The sequence below is a fragment of the Aquarana catesbeiana genome, linkage group LG02 (genome assembly GCF_042186555.1).
Source record: "Aquarana catesbeiana isolate 2022-GZ linkage group LG02, ASM4218655v1, whole genome shotgun sequence".
Taxonomy (NCBI): domain Eukaryota; kingdom Metazoa; phylum Chordata; class Amphibia; order Anura; family Ranidae; genus Aquarana; species Aquarana catesbeiana.
Genome location: NC_133325.1, coordinates 518,785,676 through 518,808,478, shown reverse-complemented (window position 1 = coordinate 518,808,478; position 22,803 = coordinate 518,785,676). Strand labels below are relative to the sequence as shown.

The following is a 22,803-nucleotide window of genomic DNA, read 5'->3' as shown; positions in this document are numbered from 1 at the left end:
ATGCAGAAATGTCTTACATTAATTGTAGGGGAAAATGGTATCTTTTAGCCTGGGGTGCTAACACATCCAAATGGCCACCTGAAAGTACTGATTACTTTAATTACTACGGAATGTTAAGTATACAGCACAACGTAGAGTAAAAAGATATGGAATAAAATGGGTATAAAGTAGGGATGCACAGAAATTTCGGCCGCCGAAACATATCAGCCGAAAATGGTGTTTTCGGCACATTGCCGAAAGGAAAATCTTGCCGATAATGGGACCGAAAATGATGCCGCCCATTTCGGGGGTATCTTCCTGGCTCGCCCCAGTCCTCCCTTCTCCTCTCCTCCTCTCCTCCCTCCCCACAGAGCGGCAATCTCTGGAGCTGTGAATTGAATTGCCCAGGCCGCTGCAGTAACAATGTCCCGCCTCCTGTGACAGACAGCACACTGATCCAGTGGCAGGACATTGAATCAGCGTGACGTGATTACAGGAGACATTGTTACTGCAGCCGCCTGGGCAATTCAATTCACAGCTCCAGGACACACGGAGATCGCCGCTCTGATCCGGGCACGGGTGAGGCTACATCCAAACACTGGCAAGCTGCATATGACGAGCACTGGCAGGCTGCATGAGGGGAACAGCGTGTGCCCAGGGCAAGCATTACTGCAGAGTTTTGTCCGCAGCTAATCCACAAGTTTTATGTACCCACAGTGCTACTGCATCCGGAAGTGTCATTTGTTCGCCTCTGAACATGGCAAACTATCCTCCTCTGGCCGCTTATGTGAATGTAGCCATACTATATAAAACCAGGTCACAGGCCAAAGGCTGTATTCCCTTTATTGGCCATATAAAAAAAAAATAATAATAATCTTGATTTTGACCCAGCTAGGTTTTTATCGCCATGTGATAGAATGGGGAAGGGTTAAGTTGTTATTGCTAGTAGAGGTAAAGATATGATCATTCCCAATAGAAGTCTGTTGGAAGGAACCAGGTAGCTTGCTTGGGGCCAGTTCACACCAGATGCAGTTCCGTGCGCTTTTTTTTTTTTTGCACAAAATGCATGCACAGTGATTGCCATGTATTCCAATGGCTCTAGTTCACACCATGCAGTCAGTTTCCGCCCTGGAAACTGACTGCATGATGTGAACTAGAGCTATTGGAATACATGGAAATCACTGTGCATGCATTTTTTATCGGGCAGGCTGCATATGAGGGGAACTGGCAGGCTGCATCTGACGGGCACTGGTGAGGCTGCATTGATCTCTTGTACCATGTCTGCAGTCTCTGACCGTCTCCTGTAGTATATCTGCAATCTCTGACCGTCTCCTGTAGTATATCTGCAATCTCTGACCGTCTCCTGTAGTATGTGTGCAGTCTCTGACCATGTCCTGTAGCTTGTCTGCAGTCTCTGACTATGTCCTGTAGCATGTCTCTGACCATCTCCTGTATCAGATGGTTAGAGACTGGGGACATAATACAAGAGATGGTAAGAGACTGTAGACTGAATTTTCTTGAGCTTTTCTTGCACCAAAGGTGCCAATAATGGCCAACAATAAATTCATAATAATTTAAATTGATGATATTAATTTAAAAGTCAAATATAATACAATTGTATATAAAAATATAAATATTTTTAAAAAACTGTTTATTTTCATTATCGGTTTCGGTTTTCGGCCTAGTGTATTTTTCATTTTCGGTATCGGTTTTGGCACAAAAAAACCCATTTGGTGCACCCCTAGTATAAAGTACGATGGTGTGGAATAGGAGATGCTAAGCACAACGTACAGAATGGGATTGTGTAAAATGTAAAACACTAAAGTCTCCTTTTCTTCTCTATAAAAATAACAAACATGTCATACTTACCTGCTCTGTGCAGTGGTTTTGCACAGAGCAGCCTGGATCCTCCTCTTCTCAGGGTCCCCCCGCCGGCGCTTCTGGCCCCTCCCTTCTGTTGAATGCCCCCACAGCAAGCAGCTTGCTATGTTGGCACCCGAGCCACAGCTCCATGTATCCATTCAGATCAATTGATCAACTTGGTAAATTCAGCCTGGCCACACATTCGAATTTCGAGATTTGAACTGCCTATGGCCGGCCTTAGGCTTCTGTTTTGGTCTTGGACTAAAAGTCACACTGACAAAATTGCAATTTTTACATTCATTCTTAAAAATTTGTAAAACCAAGAATGGACATTGGTATATTTCCGATTACAAATATTACAAACAGACCCCTTTTGTTACATGCAAAGAATCTTTTAAGGTTGTCCTATAGTGGTAGATTTTTGAATCCTTAACAAACTATAAAGTAACCTGTTTCTTAAGCCTCGTACACATGATCCGATTGTTGGCAGGGGATCGAGTGATGACAAACCGTTGACCTAAAATCCAACCATTAGTACGCTCCTTCAGACAATTGTTGTCCAACTTTCGGCCAACAAATGTTGGATGGCAGGCTAGTAAATTTTTGGCGGACAACGGTCTGTTGTCAGATTTTCGTATCGTCTGTACACAAGTCCGTCACACAAAAGTCCAAAGTACAAACACGCATGCTCGCAATCAATGCTTACCAAACACGACATTAGCAGAAGGTACCCAAAGGGTGGCGCTTAAGAGCTGAAGTTCCACGTAATAAGTCAATACGTTTGTGTTTGTTGGCCGACAATTGTGTGCTGTTAGTATGCAAGACAAGATCCAGGCACACGCCCTTTTGACAAAAGTCTGACGCTCTGTTGGCCAACAATCCTATCATGTGTACGAGGCTTAAGACTGGGTGTCCTTGTAAATATGCTTTTGGGTTGCTCAGGCAGAATATCACATAATTTATCTTTAGTTTTTTAGAATATGCCAGCAACTTTTTTGAGCTTTTTTTCACTCTTCCAGTATCCTTCATATAATCTGTAATAAAAGCACAGTTAAACTGATGTATCTGCATTAGTATTTTTGTTCCTTTATAAAAATCTCCTATCCTTCTCTTCTAATAAGACGTTCTGCACCTCCTTCTCTAATCCTTAATGCTCAAATCACTTCTCAATTAGATCTTACTTCCTCTTATTTGACTGCTCTAAACATTCTTTATCAGTAGAACAGTTTTTGGTAAGTCTATACTGTTGACTTCTGGGAACACTTTCCAATCATGGTTTGCAATGGCAGCTATTTTTAACAAAAAAGCGTATTGATCAGCAGGTTTATAAAAGATGATTGTAAGCATAATTTGGGATTTATTAAATAGTCACATAAACAATGTCACTGGGGAAAATAGTGCTGCACATGTGCATGCCAAGTGCTCACCTAACGTGCTCCACTCTTATATAACAAATGGCCAAACATAAAGACCCTAACCCAGGGTCTAGCCACGCATCAGTTAGAAAACCGCTCACTCCAGGTATGGCAAAAAAGACTCCCTTCAGAGATCTCCATTGCCCCAGTGATGACGTCTTGTAAGACAAAACATACGTCGGGCAGAGGACTCAGCGGTGACATCAGTACGCCCACCAGGGCGCAGGACGATATACACACTGCCTAAAGTTTTATCACTTTTTGTGAGTGTAATACTTGTTTTAATAAAGTACTTGCTTTTTGTGGAAATTGTGCAATGAGCAATTCTCTTCCTCTTTACATATGTACAGTGTCTTGCAAAAGTATTCACCCCCCTTGGCATTTTTCATGTTTTGTTGCCTCACAACCTGGAATTAACATGGATTGTTTGAGGATTTGCATCATTTAATTTACAGAACATGCCCACAACTTTGAAGATTTTTTTTTTTTTATTGTGAAGCAAACAACAAATAGGACAAAATAACAGAAAAAAGTCAATGTGCATAACTAATCACCCCCTAAAGTCAATACTTTGTAGAGCCACTTTTTGCGGCTATCACAGCTCCAAGTCACTTTGAATAAGTCTCTATGAGCTTGCCACATCTTACCATTGGGATTTTTGCCCATTCCTCCTTGCAAAACTGTTCCAGCTCGTTCAAGTTGGATGGTTTGCGCTTGTGAACAGCAATCTTTAAGTCTGACCACAGATTTTCTATTAGATTGAGGTCTGGGCTTTGACTAGGCCATTCCAACACATTTACAACCACTCAAGTGTTGCTTTAGCAGTGTGTTTGGGGTCATTGTCCTGCTGGAAGGTGAACCTCCATCCTAGCCTCAAATCACACGCAGAGTGGTACAGGTATTGCTCAAGAATATCCCTGTATTTAGCACCATCCATCTTTCCCTCAACTCTGACCAATTTCCCAGTCCCGACTGCTGAAAAACATCCCCGCAGCATGATACTGCCACCACCATGTTTCACTGTGGGGGATGGTGTTCTCTGGGTGATGTGATGTGTTAGGTTTGAGCCAGACATCGCATTTTCTATGATGGCCAAAAAGTTCAACTTTAGTCTCATCAGACCAAAGCACCTATCTCCATACATTTTGAGAGTTTCCCACATGCCTTTTCACAAACTCAAAACGTGCCATTTTGTTTTTTGCTGAAAGTAATGGCTTTCTTCTGGCCACTCTGCCATAAAGCCCAACTCTATGAAGTGTACGGCTTATTGTTGTCCTATGTACATATACTCCAGTCTCTGCTGTGGAACTCTGCAGCTCCTCCAGGGTTACCTTAGGTCTCTGTGCTGAATCTCCGATTAATGCCCTCCTTGCCCAGCCCGTGAGTTTTGGTGTGCGGCCGTCTCTTGGCAGGTTTGCCAAGAGACTTCTGAAGGTAATTGGTTGCACCAGGGCTTTTTATGGTCTTCATAACAAAGGGGGTGAATACATACGCACATGCCAATTATCAATTTTTTATTTCTGAAAAATTGTTTTATGTATATATTTTTCTAATTTTACTTCACCAACTTAGACTATAGTGTTCTGTTCCATCACATATAATTCAGATTAAAAAAACACTGAACTAAAGGCTGTAATGTAACAAAATAGGTAAAAAGCCAAGGGGGGTGAATACTTTTGCAAGGCACTGTACATGATTTGTGGTGGATGTATGACATCGTATTTGCCACGATGCTGCGAGATCCGGAGTTCCCTATTGAAGGTCTAAGGGGCCTCTGAAGTCTTTTTTTCCATCTCACTGATGCGTGGCTAAACCCTGGGTTAGAGTCTTTTTATATTCGGTAAGAGGCCATTTGTTATATAAGAGTGGAGCATGTTACAGTGCCTTCAAAAAGTATTCATACCCCTTAAAATTTTCCACATTTTGTCATGTTACAACCAAAAATGTAAATGTATTTTATTGGGATTTTATGTGATAGACCAACACAAAGTGCCACATAATTGTGAAGTGGAAGGAAAATGATAAATGTTTTTCAATTTTTTTTACAAATAAAGTAACAATTTTTTAAACTTTTTGCTATAATAAATATCCCCCCAAAAAAAAGAAATTTCAGTTTAGGCCAATATATATTCTTCTACATATTTTTGGTAAAAACAATCGCAATAAGCATATATTGATTGGTTTGCGCAAAAGTTATAGTGACTATAAAATAGGGATTACATTTATGGTATTTTTATTATTTTTTTTTTTTACTAGTAATGGCGGAGATCTGCGATTTTTAGCGGGACTGCGACATGGCGGCGGACAGATCGGACACTTGACACATTTTTGGGACCATTTACATTTATACAGTGATCAGTGTTATAAAAATGCACTGATTACTGTGTAAATGTCAGTGATAGGGAAGGAGTTAACACTAGGGGGCGATCAAGGGATTAAATGTGTTCCCTAGTGTGTGTTTCTAACTGTGGGGGGGATGTGACTGACTAGAGGAGGAGACGTATCGCTTTTCCTGATTAGTAGGAACAGACAATCTGTCTCACCTCTCCTGTCAGAACAGGGATTTGTGTGTTTACACACACACATCCCCTTTCTGGCTCTCGTGCCCACGATCGCCGGCCACGCGCATCTGGTCCCCCACTGTGAATCAAGAATAATATTATTATGCTTGTTGTTTTTTTTTTTTTTATTATTTTTTTTATTTGGTGCAAGTTACCATAACACCATTATCCCGTAGTTTTTAAGATCAAGGATACAACTATGTTGGTGTCCCTTTGTTAATTTTACATTGTATTTTTTAAAATGTAACTGCCTACATGTAAAACACATAGCCAAGTATTATTCTCCACAATTTTTTTTATTGTGCATTGAAAAAAGAAAACAAATAAAATTAAACATGTTATCTGCCAATATAACTTAACCAAAAATTGCATTCTATGCATCCAAAAATATAGAAAATATACCAAATCAAATCATTATTCAACCAAAAAAATAAAATAAAAGTCTCATGCATGTGTCCTGCTTCTTAATATAGGGGGTCAACAATGCCAAGAGTTGGTGAAAGCAGGGGTCCGTCATCCAGAGATAATTCCAAAAAACATCTGGATTATTCTCCTGGAGCTCCCGCAGCAAAGGCATATGACATAATTGGTCACGGTTAATAAAGCAACCAATTTTTGGTCCAAGAAATCCTCCTTCTCCTTTTCCTGGAGTGGACTTGGGTCAAAGCAATAACCCCAAGGCCAATAATAAATAACACGTTATCTCCTCCGATTCCGCAACATAGCTGGTTGCCGAATGGCCGTTCAGAAACAAACTGAAAAGTGCAAACTAAAAAACAAAGGGTGGCGCTAAAGAGCTGAAAAACCACGTGGTACATCACTACGTTTGTGTTTGTTGGCCGACAATTGTGTGCCGTTTGTATGCAAGACAAGTTTGGGGCCAACGCCCTTCGGACAAAAGTTTGCAGTTTTGTCTGTATTGGGCAAAAATTATCATAGTGATCCTAAGGCTGGGTTCACACTGGTGCGTTGCGGTTTGGCCACAGTGTGAGTATATGTGCAGTTTTTGCACGTTTTACCCAAGTTTTTAGCTGCGGTCCCAGAGATTGTATTAGGTTGCGCATTTTTGCAATGTTTTCTGGAAGCGCACCAAAAGTCCTGCATTCTGTATCTTTGGTGTGCATATATATATTATATAAATATATATATATATATATATATATATATATATATATATATATATATATATATATATATATATATATATATATGTGTGTATATGTGTGTTCACTGTATGGATTATTGCAATTTTTGGATACATGCATGGATGTGATACTATCAGATATTTCACACATGTTCTCAGAGAAGGAAATTGTTCTTTTATAGAAATTTTTTTCATTATGAATGATAGTTTGGAGATGTTTATGAACAAAATAAAAAATGTTGGGGTTGGACAACAAAAGCTCTGGGGAGATGAACATACCTTTGAATATACATTTGAAGCTTTGAATTAATATGGGATGTTTCAAACAGTTTCTGAGTTGCAACTGAAATTGTAAGTACAATAATATAAGTATTATGTATAAAATTTTAAAGCTTTTCCAATAAAATTGGTATATTTTAATAAATTAGTGGGTTTAGCAATGCAGCTTAATAATGCTTGCCATTAAATTATTTTGAATTTTTGGAATAATGTACCTAGCAATTAAGGCAAAGGCTTTTTGTTTTCTTTTAGAACTCTGATGCCTCGTGTTAATTTAAAAGCTTAATTATCTAAATACTAAATCACCCTTTCATAGATGGTACTTACTATTAAGTGGAAATGTAATAAATATGGATTACCCCTGCAACTGTATATGTAATTATGATTTGCCACAAATTTACTTTATATACAGTGGGTAAAATAATTATTGAACACGTCACCGTTTTTTCTAGGTAAATATATCTGTAAAGGTGCTATTGACATGGAATTTTTACCATGTGTTGGTAACAATCCATGCAATCCATACATATAAAGAAACCAAAACAAATACGTTCAGAAATTAAGTTATGTAATAAAATGGAATGACACAGAAAAAGGTATTAAACAGACTAACTGAAATGTATTTAATACTTCGTACAAAATCCTTTGTTGGTAATGAGAGCCTCGAGATGCCTCCTGTATGGAGAAACTAGTCACATGTGTCAGTGTTTGGGTATGGGGAGCCCAATAGCAGGGGTACACACCTTGGATAAGGATACTCAGGAGGTGAATCCAGCACAATTTCCAAAAATGTGATACAAAAGGGAAAGTCCGATAATCAAAGTCAAACGTAGCAGAAGATCAGGGCAGGCAGCAAAGGATCAGAGTCAGTAAACGTAGCAAAGGAACAGGTACACACTGTGGGTAGCTCTAGGACAACTGAGCACTCTCTCTCTGGAACCTCTCAGCTTTTTAGTGAGTAAACAGGAAATAACCTCTGGAGAGTGTGGTGGAAGTGATGCAATTGCTGTCTATAACAGGAAGCACTTCGGTGCTGCCATCTTGATATGAGGATGCCATCAGACGTGCTAGAGGCCTCACTATTCTTACATGGGGGTGCCACAGGATGCAGGCCACCAACAAGAGTGCCAAGGACTGACATGCTGCAAATGCGAGGGCCCCCCTCGGTTGGTACAGGTAAGTTGTGGGTTGTGACATTGCTCAGGTGTGATTTTAGCCCATTCTTCCACACAGTCTTCAGATCTTGAAGGTTACGTGACCCTCTTCTCTATGAACTCTTATCTTTAGTTCTTTCCATATATTTTCTATTGGATTCAAGTCAGGTGATTGCCAGGGCCATTCTAGCAACTTTATTTTCTTACTTTGAAACAAATTGAGAGTTTCCTTGGCTTTGTGTTTGGGATCAATGTCCTGCTGAATTGTCCACCCTTGTTTTATCTTCATCATCCTGGTAGATGGCGCAGATTGTTATCAGGAATGTCTTGGTACATTTTTCCATTCATCCTTTCTTCAATGATATGAAGTTTGCCAGTACCATATGCTGAAAAAACAGCCCCACACCATGATGTTCCCACCTCCAAACTTCACTGTTGATATGGTGTTTTTGGGGTGATGTGCAGTGCCATTTGACCTCTTGGCATCCAAGAAGTTCCATTTTGGTCTCATCTGACCAGACTATATTCTTCCAGCATTTCACAGGCTTGTCTAAATGTTATGCAGCAAAGTGTAAACGAGCTTCAACCTGCATTTTCTTTAGCAATGGAGTCTTGCGTGGTGAGTGTGCCTACAGGCCATGGCGGTTGAGTGCATTACTTTTAGTTTTCATTGAAAAAATTGTACCTGCTAATTCCAGGTCTTTCTGAAGCTCTACACAAGTGGTCCTTGGCTCTTGGACAGCTCTTCTGATTCTTTTCACTCGTCTGTCAGAAATTGTGCGAGGAGAACCTGGTCGTGGCCAGTTTAAGGTGAAAGGATGTTCTTTCCACTTCCAGATTATGGCCTCAACAGTGCTCACTGTAACATTCAGAAGTTTAGAAATCCTTCTCTAACCAATTCCATCAGTATGTTTTGCAACAATAAGGTTGTGAAGGTCTTGGGTGAGCGCTTTGCTTTTACCCATCATGAGATGTTTCTTGTGTGACACCTTGGTAATGAGACACCTTGTTATAGGCCATCAGTTGAGACTGAACCAGCTGATATTCATTTATACTGACAAGGGGCAGAATTGCTTTCTAATTACTGATAGCTTTCAGCTGGTGTCTTTGCTTTCCATGCCTTTTTGCACCTAACTTTCTTCATGTGTTCAATACTTTTTCCCTGTGTCATTTCATTTTATTACATATGACCTAATTTCTAAACTTTTTTGTTTTGATTTCTTTATATGTATGGATTGCATGGGTTGTTATCGACATGTGGGGAAAATGTCATGTCAGTAGCACCTTTAGAAAAATGGTGACGTGTTCAATACTTATTTTACCTGCTGTGTATTTATATGTATATACAGTATCTCACAAAAGTGAGTACACCCTTCACATTTTTGTAAATATTTTATTATATCTTTTTATGTGACAATACTGAAGAAATGACGCTTTGCTACAATGTACAGTAGTGAGTGTACAGCTTGTATAACAGTGTAAATTTGTTGTCCCCTAAAAATAACTCAACACACAGCCATTAATGTCTAAACCGCTGGCAACAAAAGTGAGTACACCCTTAAGTGAAAATGTCCAAATTGCATCTAAAGTGTGTGTGGCCCCCATTATTTTAAAGCACTGCCTTAACCCTCTTGGGCATGGAGTTCACCAGAGCTTTACAGGTTGCCACTGGAGTCCTCTTCCACTCTTCCATGACGACATCACGGAGCTGGTGGATGTTAGAGACCTTGTGTTCCTTCACCTTCCATTTGAGGATGCCCCACAGATGCTCAATAGGGTTTATGTCTGGAGACATACTTGGCCAGTCCATCGCCTTTACCCTCAGCTTCTTTAACAAAGCAATGGTGGTCTTGGAGGTGTGTTTGGGGTCATTGTCATGTTGGAATACTCCCCGGCAGCCCAGTCCCTGAAGGGAGGGGATCATGCTCTGCTTCAGTATGTCACAGTTCATGTTGGCATTCATGGTTCTCTCAATGAACTGTAGCTTCCCAGTGCTGGCAGCACTCATGCAGCCCCAGACCATAACACTCCCACCACCATGCATGACTGCAGGCAAGACACACTTGTCTTTGTATTCCTCACCTGGTTTCTGCCACACACGCTTGACACCATCTGAACCAAATAAGTTTATCTTGGTCTCATCAGACCACAGGTCATGGCCTGCAGGGAGCACCTATATATTTGGGTAGAGTCAGGTGATCTACATTCTGTGCCACCTGGACAGCTGTCTGGGTGGACGTGTGTCGTGCACCCAGGGCTGCTAGACCGGAGATTGGGCCTCTACTGGGGACATCTGGCTGCCAGGTTGTTTGAGGGACTATCCAGAAGTAAGAGGGCAGCGCAGGGTTGGGATTGACGACCCAACCAAAAGTGACGGTTCTGCCGGTCGGAGAACCTGACGTGGTCAGAGGTAGAAAGGGAGCTGTCACCACTAAGGGACCAACCACCTTTAACAGGGACCACAGTGAGTAACTGAAGCAAGTACTGGAGCAGTATTCTCACCGAACAGGCACTCTGGAGATTCATGGTACTTCAGGCAGTGATCAACTCAGGGACCAAACCAGCGGAGGTGATGCTTGCAGAGCAGCCTTGTGTGTCAAGCCAGGGACCGAGCCAGTCAGCAGGGTGAAGCTTGAGAAGTATCTGGAGTGCCAAACCAGGGACCCAGCAGGGAAGCATGGGTGACGCTTGAGGGAGATACCACCGCACAGATTGAAGGAGCTCAAGGGATTCAGAGTCAGCGAATCAGAGGGTCGGGTCTAGTGAGAGACATGGAGCTCAGTGTTGAAGAAATACAAGAAGCAGTTGTAGTGAAGCTGAAGGAATTGTTATGTTTGAGTTAGGAACTATTAAAGACTGTTGCCATAGGAGATAGCATTCCTGCATGTGCAGATGTGGCGCTTTGCTGGGGCCTTTCCCTGCACGGCTGTCCTCCTATTGAAGTCTCGGAGTCTGGCAATTGAATCTACAACTACTTAAGGGTGTCCTGGCCCTAACCCTCTTTCCCCCAAAAATACAAAAAGGACTGTTAAAAGAAATAAAACCTCTTTTACATCCAAGAAGTGTCTGGCGCCCAATGACTTTCATCATCTTTGCAGCCACTATGTCTCAGAACCAGCTACATATGGAGAGATGTCTGCTATCTTTGCCTTAGAGGTCCACATTAGACTGGAAGAGGCTAAAGACTTTGCTACATATATATATATATATATATATATATATATATATATATATATATATAAGCATTAAAAGCAAGGTCATAACTGTAGCCATAGACCATGCAACTACTGTGGTGCCCAACACCAATAGCATTTGGCAGCTAGACTTTGAATTGAATTTATATGTAATTTGTGAACCTCTAAAAAAAATGCTATGAAAGCAATTAAATATTCTGCATTAATAGTAGTATTGCTTTTCAGATGGAGATTGGAGAGGCAGGTTCCTTAATAGTATTTCTACTACCTCCCACAACATATAGTTATGGTTTGAAAGTGGGGAATCACCTAGTAAATGTATAAACCTTTATTTTATTTCATACTACTATCTTTAATGTTGTTTGTCATGGTCCCCAGACATTAAATGTTAGGTTCAGGATTTAACACCAACATACTAAAAAAATGCTTTTGCATAATTATTCTCACAAAAGCTGGCAATTAGCCAAAGCTTGCTTCTAGGGGGCCTAGTGCCATCTTTCTTTCTCATCTCTTCACTTACCACTGCCATCCATGACACTGTTCTATTCATCAAACTATACATTCATCAAGAAATCCTACATTTTGCAGCAATGACATCTTTTGCAGATTGTTGGCCTTCTAGCCATAAGTTTGTGAAGGTTTTCAGGGGAAATTTCAACCTGTCACTTCTGTAGATTATCCCAAATGTGTGATTGACTTCTAGTACATTTATTCCTGAAGATACAGTAATACAGTAAAGCTGACCTATCCCTTCATAAGTCACTTTTCCAATCATCCAACATCTATGTTCTCTTTTAATATATATTTTTTTTTTGGTGGTTTCAGTTTTTCTTTGGAACTTAGCATCCTTGAGGGCCGGTTCACAGTAGGAATCACACAGGAACAAGCACATGCAGCTATGTGCAGTGCAGTTTTAATCCATTCATTTTGAATGGGCAGAAATCGCACCATACCAAAAGTAATACATGCACTACTTTTGGAAACACACTGCAACAACATTGCATGATACTTCTGTACCATGCAATCCAGTGCAGGCAAATGCATTGCATTTGCGACCCGCGTTTAAGGTGTCGTTAACATTGCACTGACACCTGGTGCAGATCGCATCGAAACACAGGTTTCCAGCACCACTTTCTAGTGTGAACAGTCCATTAGTCTTCTTTTCACTGTTGTAGACGACACTGGCTTTGGCATGTAATATTTGAAAAACACCCAAATGAGGACATGTAAGGCATCTGTCTCACAAACTGCAGAATGTGGTCTACATATGCTCTTGTGCAGTTGTACATCTAGGCTGGGGGTCGGCAACTCATTGATCGCAGGCAGGTGATGGGTAGATCGAGTTCCTTGGTTGCAGATCACGAAACCAGTAGAGGAGGGGATGTAGGGGCAGCATTTAGCTGAATTGCCGTTTCTCATCCTCCCACCGGCATTCAGTTGAAGCTTGTTTAAAGTTTGCTGCACAACATTTAGACAAGTCTGTGAAATACTAGGATTACATAGTCTGGTCAGATGAGACCAAAATTGAACTCTTTTTGGATGCTATAATACACACCATGTTTGGAGGTCAAATGGCACTGCACATCACCACAAAAACACCATACCAACAGTGAAGTTTGGAGGTGGGAACATCATAGTGTAGGGTTGTTTTTCAACATACGGTACTGGCAAACATCATGTCATTGAAGGAAGGATGAGTGGAAAAATGTACCAAGACATTCTTGATAAAAATCTGCTGCCATCTACCAGGATGATTAAGATGAAACAAGGGTGGACATTTCGGCAAGGCAATGATCCCAAACACAAAGCCAAGGAAACTTTCAATTGGTTTCAAAGAAAGAAAATAAAGCTGCTAGAATGGCCCAGCCAATCATGTGACTTGAATCCAGTAGAAAATATATGGAAAGAACTAAAGATCAGAGTTCATAGAAGATACCCACAGAACCTTCAAAATTTGAAGACTGTATGGATGAATGGGCCAAAATCACACCTGAGCAATGCATGCGACTAGTTTTTCCATACAGGAGGCTTCTTGAAGCTGTCATTCCCAACAAAGGTTTTTGTATGACACCTTAAATATATTTTAGTTAGCGTCTTCAATACTTTTCCCCTGTGTCATTCCATTTTATTATACATAACTTAATTTCTGAACTTATTTGTTTTGGTTTCTTTGTATGTATGGATTGCATGTATGGATTTTAACAGCTCTCATGATTGGCTGGCAACCATTCAAGGGTATTCCCTTTATCGCAGGGATAGAGAGGGTAACAAAGGGTGGGGTATGCTTATATATATAAGAATAATGTACAAGTGAATGTGAGAGATGATATCAATAAGGGAGCTAGGGAGGAGGTGAAATCCTTATGGGTAGAGCTCCAAAGGGATGAAGGAGAAAATAATACTGGGAGTATGCTATAGGCCCCCTAACCTGAGGGAGGAGGGGGAGACCAACCTCCTATTACAATTTGGATTAGCAGGAAGGATGGGAATTGTTATCATAATGGGGGATATTAATTATCCAGACATAGACTGGGCGGAGGGAACCACGCATTCGTCTAAGGCTCGCCAGTTACTAAATGTCTTGCAGGACAATTTCATGGGTCAGATCGTAGACACACTAACTAGAAACAAGGCATTACTAGATCTACTGATTACCAACAATACAGACCTGATCACAGATGTGGAAATACGGAGTCAATTTAGGAAACAGCAATCACAGGTCAATTCCCTTCATTATAAATCACACATATAGGAAACACAAGGGGAACACATAGATACAGAATTTCAAAAGAGCAAACTTCCCTAAGCTATGAACCTTGCTAAAAGATATAAATTGGGCTAAAATCTTAGAAACAAAAAACACGGAGGAGAGATGGGTTTGCTTTAAGAGCATATTAAATAAGGGCATTAGCCAGTGCATTCCATTGGGAAATAAATTTAAAAGAGTGAGCAAAAGTCCTGGATGGTTTAACTCTGATGTAAAAATGCATATAAAAGCAAAGGAGAAGGCCTTCACAAAATAAAAGGCTGAGGGATCATCATCAGCATGCAGACTTTACAAAGAATGCAACAAGATATGTAAGGGTGCAATTAGGGCGACTAAGATAGAACACGAAAAACACTTCAGGCTGGACAGTGGGCACCGGAACATCAGGCTGGACTGTGGGCACTGGAACATCAGGCTGGAACGTGGGCACCGGAAGCTAATTGTCATTAACAAGGTACAACCAGAACTGTGTTGACTGCAACAGAGTGAACCAAAGAGTCCACCCACTGGTGGACACCAGTACTGTGACCCAAAGGTCTGACAGTGCCACCAGCAGGTGAAACCTTTCCTGACACCAATGTAGCACCAATATTTTAAAAAGGGCCAAAATACATCCCTGGGAATTACAGACCAGTTAGCCTAACATTAATAGTATACAAGCTCTTGGAGGGTGTGATAAGGGATTATATACAAGATTTTAATAATGAAAACGGTATCATTAGCAGTAATCAGCATGGATTCATGAAGAATCGTTCTTGCCAAACCAATCTATTAACCTTCTATGAGGAGGTGAGCAGCCATCTAGATAAAGGAAGGCCCGTAGACGTGGTGTATCTGGATTTTACAAAAGCATTTGACACAGTTCTCCATAAACGTTTACTGTACAAATTAAGGTCCGTTGGCATGGACCATAGGGTGAGTACATGGATTGAAAACTGGCTACAAGGGCGAGTTCAGAGGGTGGTGATAAATGGGGATACTCGGCATGGTCAGGGGTGGGAAGTGGGGTCCCCCAGGGTTCTGTGCTGGGACTAATCCCGTTTAATTATTGTTCATAAACAACCTGGAGGATGGGGTAAATAGCTCAATCTCTGTATTTGCGGATGATACTAAGCTAAGCAGGGCAATAACTTCTCCGCAGGATGTGGAAACCTTGCAAGAAGATCTGAACAAATTAATGGGATGGGCAACTACATGGCAAATGAGGTTTAATGTAGAAAAATGTAAAATAGTGCATTTGGGTGGCAAATATATGATTGCAATCTACTCACTAGGGGGTGAACCTCTGGGGGAATTTAGGATGGAAAAGGACCTGGGGGTCCTAGTAGATGATAGGCTCAGCAATAGCATGCAAATCCAAGCTGCTGCTAACAAAGTAAACCGAATATTGGCATGCATCAAAAAGGGGATTAACTCCAGGGATAAAGTAATTCTCCCATTCTACAAGACTTTGGTCCGGCCTCCCCTGGAGTATGCTGTCTAGTTCTGGGCACCAGTCCTCAGGTAGGATGTACTGAAAATGGAGCGAATGCAAAGAAGGGCAACAAAGCTAATAATGGGTCTGGAGGATATTAGTTACAAAGAAAGGTTGCGAGCACTGAATTTATTCTCTCTGGAGAAGAGATGCTATGGGGATATGATTTCAACTTACAAATACCATACTGGTGACACCACAATAGGGATAAAACTTTTTTGCGGAAGGGAGTTTAATAAGACACGTGGCCACTCACTAAAATTAGAAGAAAAGAGGTTTAACCTTAAATTGCGTAGAGGGTTCTTTACTGCAGGAGTGGCAAGGATGTGGAATTCATACCTCCCAACTTTTGAACTTCAGAATGAGGGACACTGGAGGAGTAAAAAGACCTGCGGCGTGCTACATCATGGTAAATTGTGGGCGCGGTCAAGTGTCTATCAGCGGGAGCGGCTTATGTGATGTGGTCAAACAAAACCCATGCTTCCTTGTACCTATAAAATATGCTTTGATTGCTTTGTCAGAGCCTAACTTAAAGAACTTCATTAAAATAGTCAGAGACTGCATAGCAGAGGTATGGACATAATACAGAAGATAGTCAGAGACTGCAGACATGATATAAGAGATGGTCAGAGACTGCAGACATGATATAAGAGATGGTCAGAGACTGCAGATATGATACAAGAGATGGTCAGAAACTGCAGATATCATACAAGAGGTGGTCAGAGACTGCGGACATGATACAAGAGACATAATACAGGAGATGGTCAGAGACTGCTGACATGTTCCAAGAGTCTGTCAGAGACTGCAGACATGGTCAGAGACTGCAGATATGCTCCAACAGACTATCAGAGACTACAGACATGATAGAAGAGACATGATACAGGAGACGGTCAGAGACTGCGGACATGTTCCAAGAGGCTGTCAGAAACTGGAGACATGCTCCAAGAGACTGTCAGAGACTGCAGACATGCTCCAAGAGACTGTCAGAGACTGCAGTCATGATACAAGAGGTCATCAGAGACTGCAGACATGATACAGAAAATGGTCAGAGACTGCAGAGATGATTCAGAAAATGCTCAGAGACTGCAGACATGATATAGGAGATGGTCAGAGACTGCAGACATGATACCGAAAATGCTCAGAGACTGCAGGCATGATATAGGAGATGGTCAGACTGCAGACCTGATAAAGAAAATGGTCAGAGAATATGAACATGCTACAGGGGTTGTTGGAGACTGGCTGGGGGCATGCTTCAGCAGTCAATCATAGACTGGAGACATAGTACATGACACATTACAGATAAATGTCTGCAGGGGACCAATGAGCCACACAAAGTGGCAATGGGCTACATGTGGCCCCAGGCATTAAGCACTGCATTGTACATTTGGAGGGAAGTGCACATTCTTTTTCCAAAACCCCAAGAGCTAGCTCTCTTCTCCAGCTCTGGCAACACTGCCAGTATGCTTGCTATGAGAAATAAAATACAAGATATTGCTGAGATAGGGAACATGCAAGGGCCAGTCTTCACTAGGGTGACCACATTTCCAAACTGCCATTCAGGGACACCCCCTTTCTCAAAAAAAGATGGGGGGGTTGGGGGAATGTAGTCTCGGGGTTGACGGGGAATTCGGCGGCAGGGGTGATTTGTCTCAGGTGTGAATAGGGAGCAGGCGTGTTAAATTTGGTGTTATCGCTCTCACTCTCTCATACTGGTCACTGGAAGTTCAGCATGGCACCTCATGGCAAAGAACTCTCTGAGGATCTGAAAAAAAGAATTGTTGCTCTACATAAAGATGGTCTAGGCTATAAGAAGATTGTCAAGACCCTGAAACTGAGCTGCAGCACAGTGGCCAAAACCATACAGCGGTTTAGCAGGAGAGGTTCCACTCAGAACAGGCCTCGCCTTGGTCCACCAAAGAAGTTGAGTGCATATGCTTGACATCATATCCAGAGGTGGTCTTTGGGAAATAAACATATGAGTGCTGCCAGCATTGCTGCAGAGGTTGAAGGGGTGGTGGGTCAGCCTGTCAGTGCTCAGACCATGCGCCATACACTGCATCAAATTGGTCTGCATGGCTGTCATCCCAGAAGGAAGCCTCTTCTAAAGATCATGCACAAGAAAGCCCACAAACAGTTTGCTGAAGATAAGCAGACTAAGGACCTGGATTACTGGAACCATGTCCTGTGGTCTGATGAGACCAAGATAAACTTATTTGGTTCAGATGGTGTCAAGCGTGTGTGGCGGCAACCAGGTGAGGAGTACAAAGACAAGTATGTCTTGCCTACAGTCAAGCATGGTGGTGGGAGTGTCATGGTCTGGGGCTGCATGAGTGCTGCCGTCACTGGGGAGCTACAGTTCATTGAGGGAACCATGAATGCCAACATGCACTGTGACATACTGAAGCAGAGCATGATCCCCCTCTCTTCGGAGACTGGGCCGCAGGGCAGTATTCCAACATAACAACCCCAAACACACCTCCAAGATGACTACTGCCTTGCTAAAGGAGCTGAGGGTAAAGGTGATGCACTGGCCAAGCTTGTCTCCAGACCTAAACCCTATTGAGCATCTGTGATGCATCCTCAAATGGAAGGTGGGTCTCTAACATCCACCAGCTCCATGATGTCCTCATGGAGGAGTGGAAGAGGACTCCATTGGCAACCTGTGAAGCTCTGGTGAACTCCATACCCAAGATGGTTAAGGTAATGCTGGAGAATAATGGTGGCCACACAAAATATTGACACTTTGGGTCCAATTTGGACATTTTCACTTAGGGATGTACCCACGTTTGTTGCCAGCGGTTTAGACATTGATGGCTGTGTGTTGAGTTATTTTGAGGGGACAGCAAAAATACACTGTTATACAAGCTGTACACTCACTACTTTACATTGTAGCAAAGTGTAATTTCTTCATTGTTGTTACCTGAAAAGATATAATAAAATGTTTACAAAAATGTGAGGGGTTTACTCACTTTTGTGAGAAACTGTATATATTTTTGGGGGGAAACAAACAAGAGTTTTGTTTGGAAGTGTTTACTTGGAAAATGTACAGTTATAATCCATAACAACTGATTCATACAACAAATAAAAACATACATAAGTCATGACAAACAAGTGCATAATTCATGAAATAAAAAAGTATATCTGTGTTTTTTAAAAATTCCTAAAATCCGACCAATTTTAAGCACGTGTAATTCATAACAACAATAAAGTGTCTTAGTGCTACTAACTGTTCATCAGAGTGTCTTTGTGCTAAAAAATATAAAGTGTCTCTGTGTTTGAATGTGCTTCAATCAATCCTTTAATCTTCCACAACCATTAGAAGTGCTCTAGTCTCTGGTTTTGCACTGTCATACTCCACCAATCTTAATTCAGACCGTGTACATTGGTGTAACTTTTCCAGTATTCCTAGTGTGCTGTAAATGCCTCACTGACCCCACTGGATTCTCACCTTTCAGGGTGGACCTTAAATATCAGGTTAATCTCAACTTTATTAGCCTCCAGCGAGTATCAGCTAAACTTTATAAGCCTTGAGGGGGGTCTCAGCCCTCTTTCCAGCTGGCTCCAATAGTTATTTTCATAAACAGTGATGCCACAAATCCTCAGGTAAGCTCATAAGGATAAAAAAGATCTCATAGTGTATACCTTCTTTTTATGAAGAAAAATGCACTTACCGGTACATTACACCTTCCAATTACTAGTCCCGACATCTGACGCGTTGCATCCTCTGGACATTATCATGACGCTAAAACAGAATTACCTACTTTGACTGAGATGCAGTTAGGTCATTTATACCCTGTGCGAGGATTCAGGAGGAGACTCCAACTTTACCATTTCCTACACTGCTTCTCATCCTCAAAATGCTATTCATGTTCCTTGATGACACCTTTTGAACTAGTGTGTAGAAACCAGGGACCGATTAGACAATAACCTTACTATATTATCCACAATGCTAGTCGGTAGGGATGAAACACAACCTTTGCCATTCTTATAGGAGTAGGAACAAGAACTGCAGATAGCCTTTACACCAGAACAGGAAGAGTAGATATTATACTTTACACATAAATCATTCATTAACGCCAATACCCAGGAAAAAAGCATTACATTTTTAACTAGGTGGTACAAAGTCCTCAGGCGAGGGTGCATTTCTCCATATTTTTTGGACCTGCTCCAAAGTCTCAAAATGTAGGAACAATGTGAAAACTATCACCCCAAAGTTTAGAGACTTTCATATTCCAAATGATCCTGCCTTATTTTTACTTCACCACAACACACTATCACGGAAAATGTGTAAGGCCTCTCTTAAAAGCATCCTGGTTAATACTATAAGGACATGTGTTCCAGCTCTTTGGCACAGGCAGGAACTTCCTAGCATGTCACAGTGGTCAGCTCGCATCAGTGAGGTATGTGTATCTACTAAAGAAGTCTTTCGTTAGAAGTTGTTTTACTGGAAACCTATACAGTACATTCACAACAGAACTAGCCAGTACATGACCGTACAGACTACATTTTCCCATCTTTCTGCTTTCCTGTACTTAAAGGGGTTGTAAAGGTAAGTGTTTTTTCACCTTAATGCATCCTATGCATTAAGGTGAAAAAACACCTGGCAGTGACCGGCCCCCAGCCCCCCCCCCCCCCCCTATTTTTTAATTACCTGAACCCTCGAACTTGTCCCACAGGGTTCTCGGCTGTTGATTGGATAGATTGATTGCAGCGCAGCCATTGGCTCCCACTGCTGTCAATCAAATCCAATGAGGCGGCCGCCGGGGGGCGGGGCCGAGTCCTGCATTCGGCGTCTATGGACGCCGAATCCTGGACTTGGGAATGTGCCCGCAAGGTAACCCCCCGGAGGACCGCTTCTCCCAGGGGGTTATCTAATGTGGGGAGGAGCAGGGAGAGCTGCCGAGGGACCCCAGAAGAGCAGGTTCGGGGCCACTCTGTGCAAAACAAGCTGCACAGTGGAGGTAAGTATGACATGTTTGTTATTTTTTATTTTTAAAAAAAGGAACTTTTAGTATCACTTTAACTTTCCACTAGCTTCTTCTAATGCTATTACTCCCTTCCTTCTTGCTTTCCCTGAAGCCATTTCATACCCCTGGCCTTGAGCCCCCTCTGTCTACCTTGCCTTCACTACCACTCTCACTAGACTACTATAATATTTTATACTAACATACAGATCTGACTCATGTTTTAGCTGGGTTCTGCAAAATGTATGGATGCCATGGAATCCTACCTTATTTTTTAGCAGATAATACATTTTTTCTACATCAATCATGTAGATCCTAAAATTGTTATGCCATTATTACATTACATAGTTATACCAGCTCTAAATTATGGCAATTATATTACCTATTATACAATTACACTTAAAATTATACTTCTGTGTTCCATCTTGCTTTACCTGCAATGAAACTGAATAATACAGGAAATCTGATAGGGGAAAATCATTGTAAAGGCATTGTATAAATATTAATAAAGAAAGTGGACCAGCTGTGACATACAAATGTGAACAAATGTATTGGTACCTTTCATCAAATAAAAAAAAGAACCCACAGTTTTATCTGAAATAACTTGAAAGTGACCAAAGTAATTTCCATCCATCATTGTTTATTCCATATTCATTTAAAATCAGACTTTGCTTTCGATTTTTGATTCAACTGAATTTTTAATTTAATAAATCAAGAGAAAATAGCATGGTCAAAAATGATATTACCCCTAAGCTCATATTTTGTTGCACAACCTTTAGAGGCAACCACTTCAAACAAGCGATTTTAGTAGCACTCAGTGATATTTCTGCACCTGCCAACAGGTAGTTTGGCCCACTCTTTTTGAGCCAACTGCTCCAGCTGTCTCAGATTTCAAGGGTGCTTTCTCCAGAGAGCACGTTTCATCCCTGTTGATTGGATTAAGATCAGGGCTCATAGAATACCCCTTTGGTCCAATGTTTTGTTCTTAGCCATTCTTTGGTGATTCTAGCTGTGTGTTTTGAGTCATTCTCCCATTGAAGGGTCTACGACTTGCGGCTGAGATAGAGCTTTTTGACACTGGGCAGTATATTTTACTCCAGAATTTCTTGATAGTTCTGAAATTGTGCTCTGCACAGATTCATGGTGCCCCATGCTGCATGAAGCAAAGCAGCCCCAAAACATAACCAAGCCTCCTCCATGTTTTAAAGCGAAGGTCCACCCTAAAAAAAAAAAAAAAAAAAACACTCCTTTAAATACATTAAAAAACATTTGGAAAAAAAAAATTTTACTTACCAGAAATTACCTATTCTGCGGTGATCTTCAGTCTTCTCCTCCTCGGTTGATTTCTGGGAAATTTGGGTGCAGTGTCTTCTGGGACCTTTGTTTGTCACAGAAGGCAGCCCCCCATTCAGAAATGGCCAGGGGACTCGCGCATGCGCAGTAGGAAATGGGCAGTGAAGCCGCAAGGCTCCACTGCCTGTTTCCCTTAGTGAGGATGGCGGTGCCAGCACATGATACAAGGGACGGATCGGCCTTGGGGGGCCAACATCGCGGGTGCCCTGGACAGGTAAGTGTCCTTATTAAAAGTCAGCAGCTACAGTGTTTGTAGCTACTGACTTTTAAAACAAAATTTTTACGGCTGGAACACCCCTTTAAGGTAGGTCCAGTTTTCTTTTGTACAAAGCTTCATTTTTTTCATTTGTGAACATAGAGCTAATATGACCTGCCAAAAAGCTCTCATTTTGTTTCATCTGTCTAATGGACATTCTTCAAGAAGCATTTGGATTGTCTGTATGCATTTTAGCAAATTCCACAGTAACTAGAACAAGATTTGTAAAGGGCATTAACACCCTAAATGTATCCAGGTGCAGAAAAAGGGGGCACTGGTGCAACTGACAAAAATAATAAAAATGGGCAAGGAATGATAAATGAATGAAGGGAGTCTTTTTAGTCCTTAAGAAAAGTCCATAAACGTCACTGTGGCATAAAGTAAACATTACGGCAACATC

At 41.4% G+C, this 22,803-nt stretch overlaps 1 protein-coding gene across 2 annotated transcripts in view; it reads left to right on the top strand.

The window, feature by feature from the left end:
• Positions 1–22,803, top strand: part of CDK18 (cyclin dependent kinase 18) — a 476,627-nt gene that overhangs the window by 171,532 nt on the left and 282,292 nt on the right. The gene's annotated exons all lie outside the window — the stretch shown is intronic.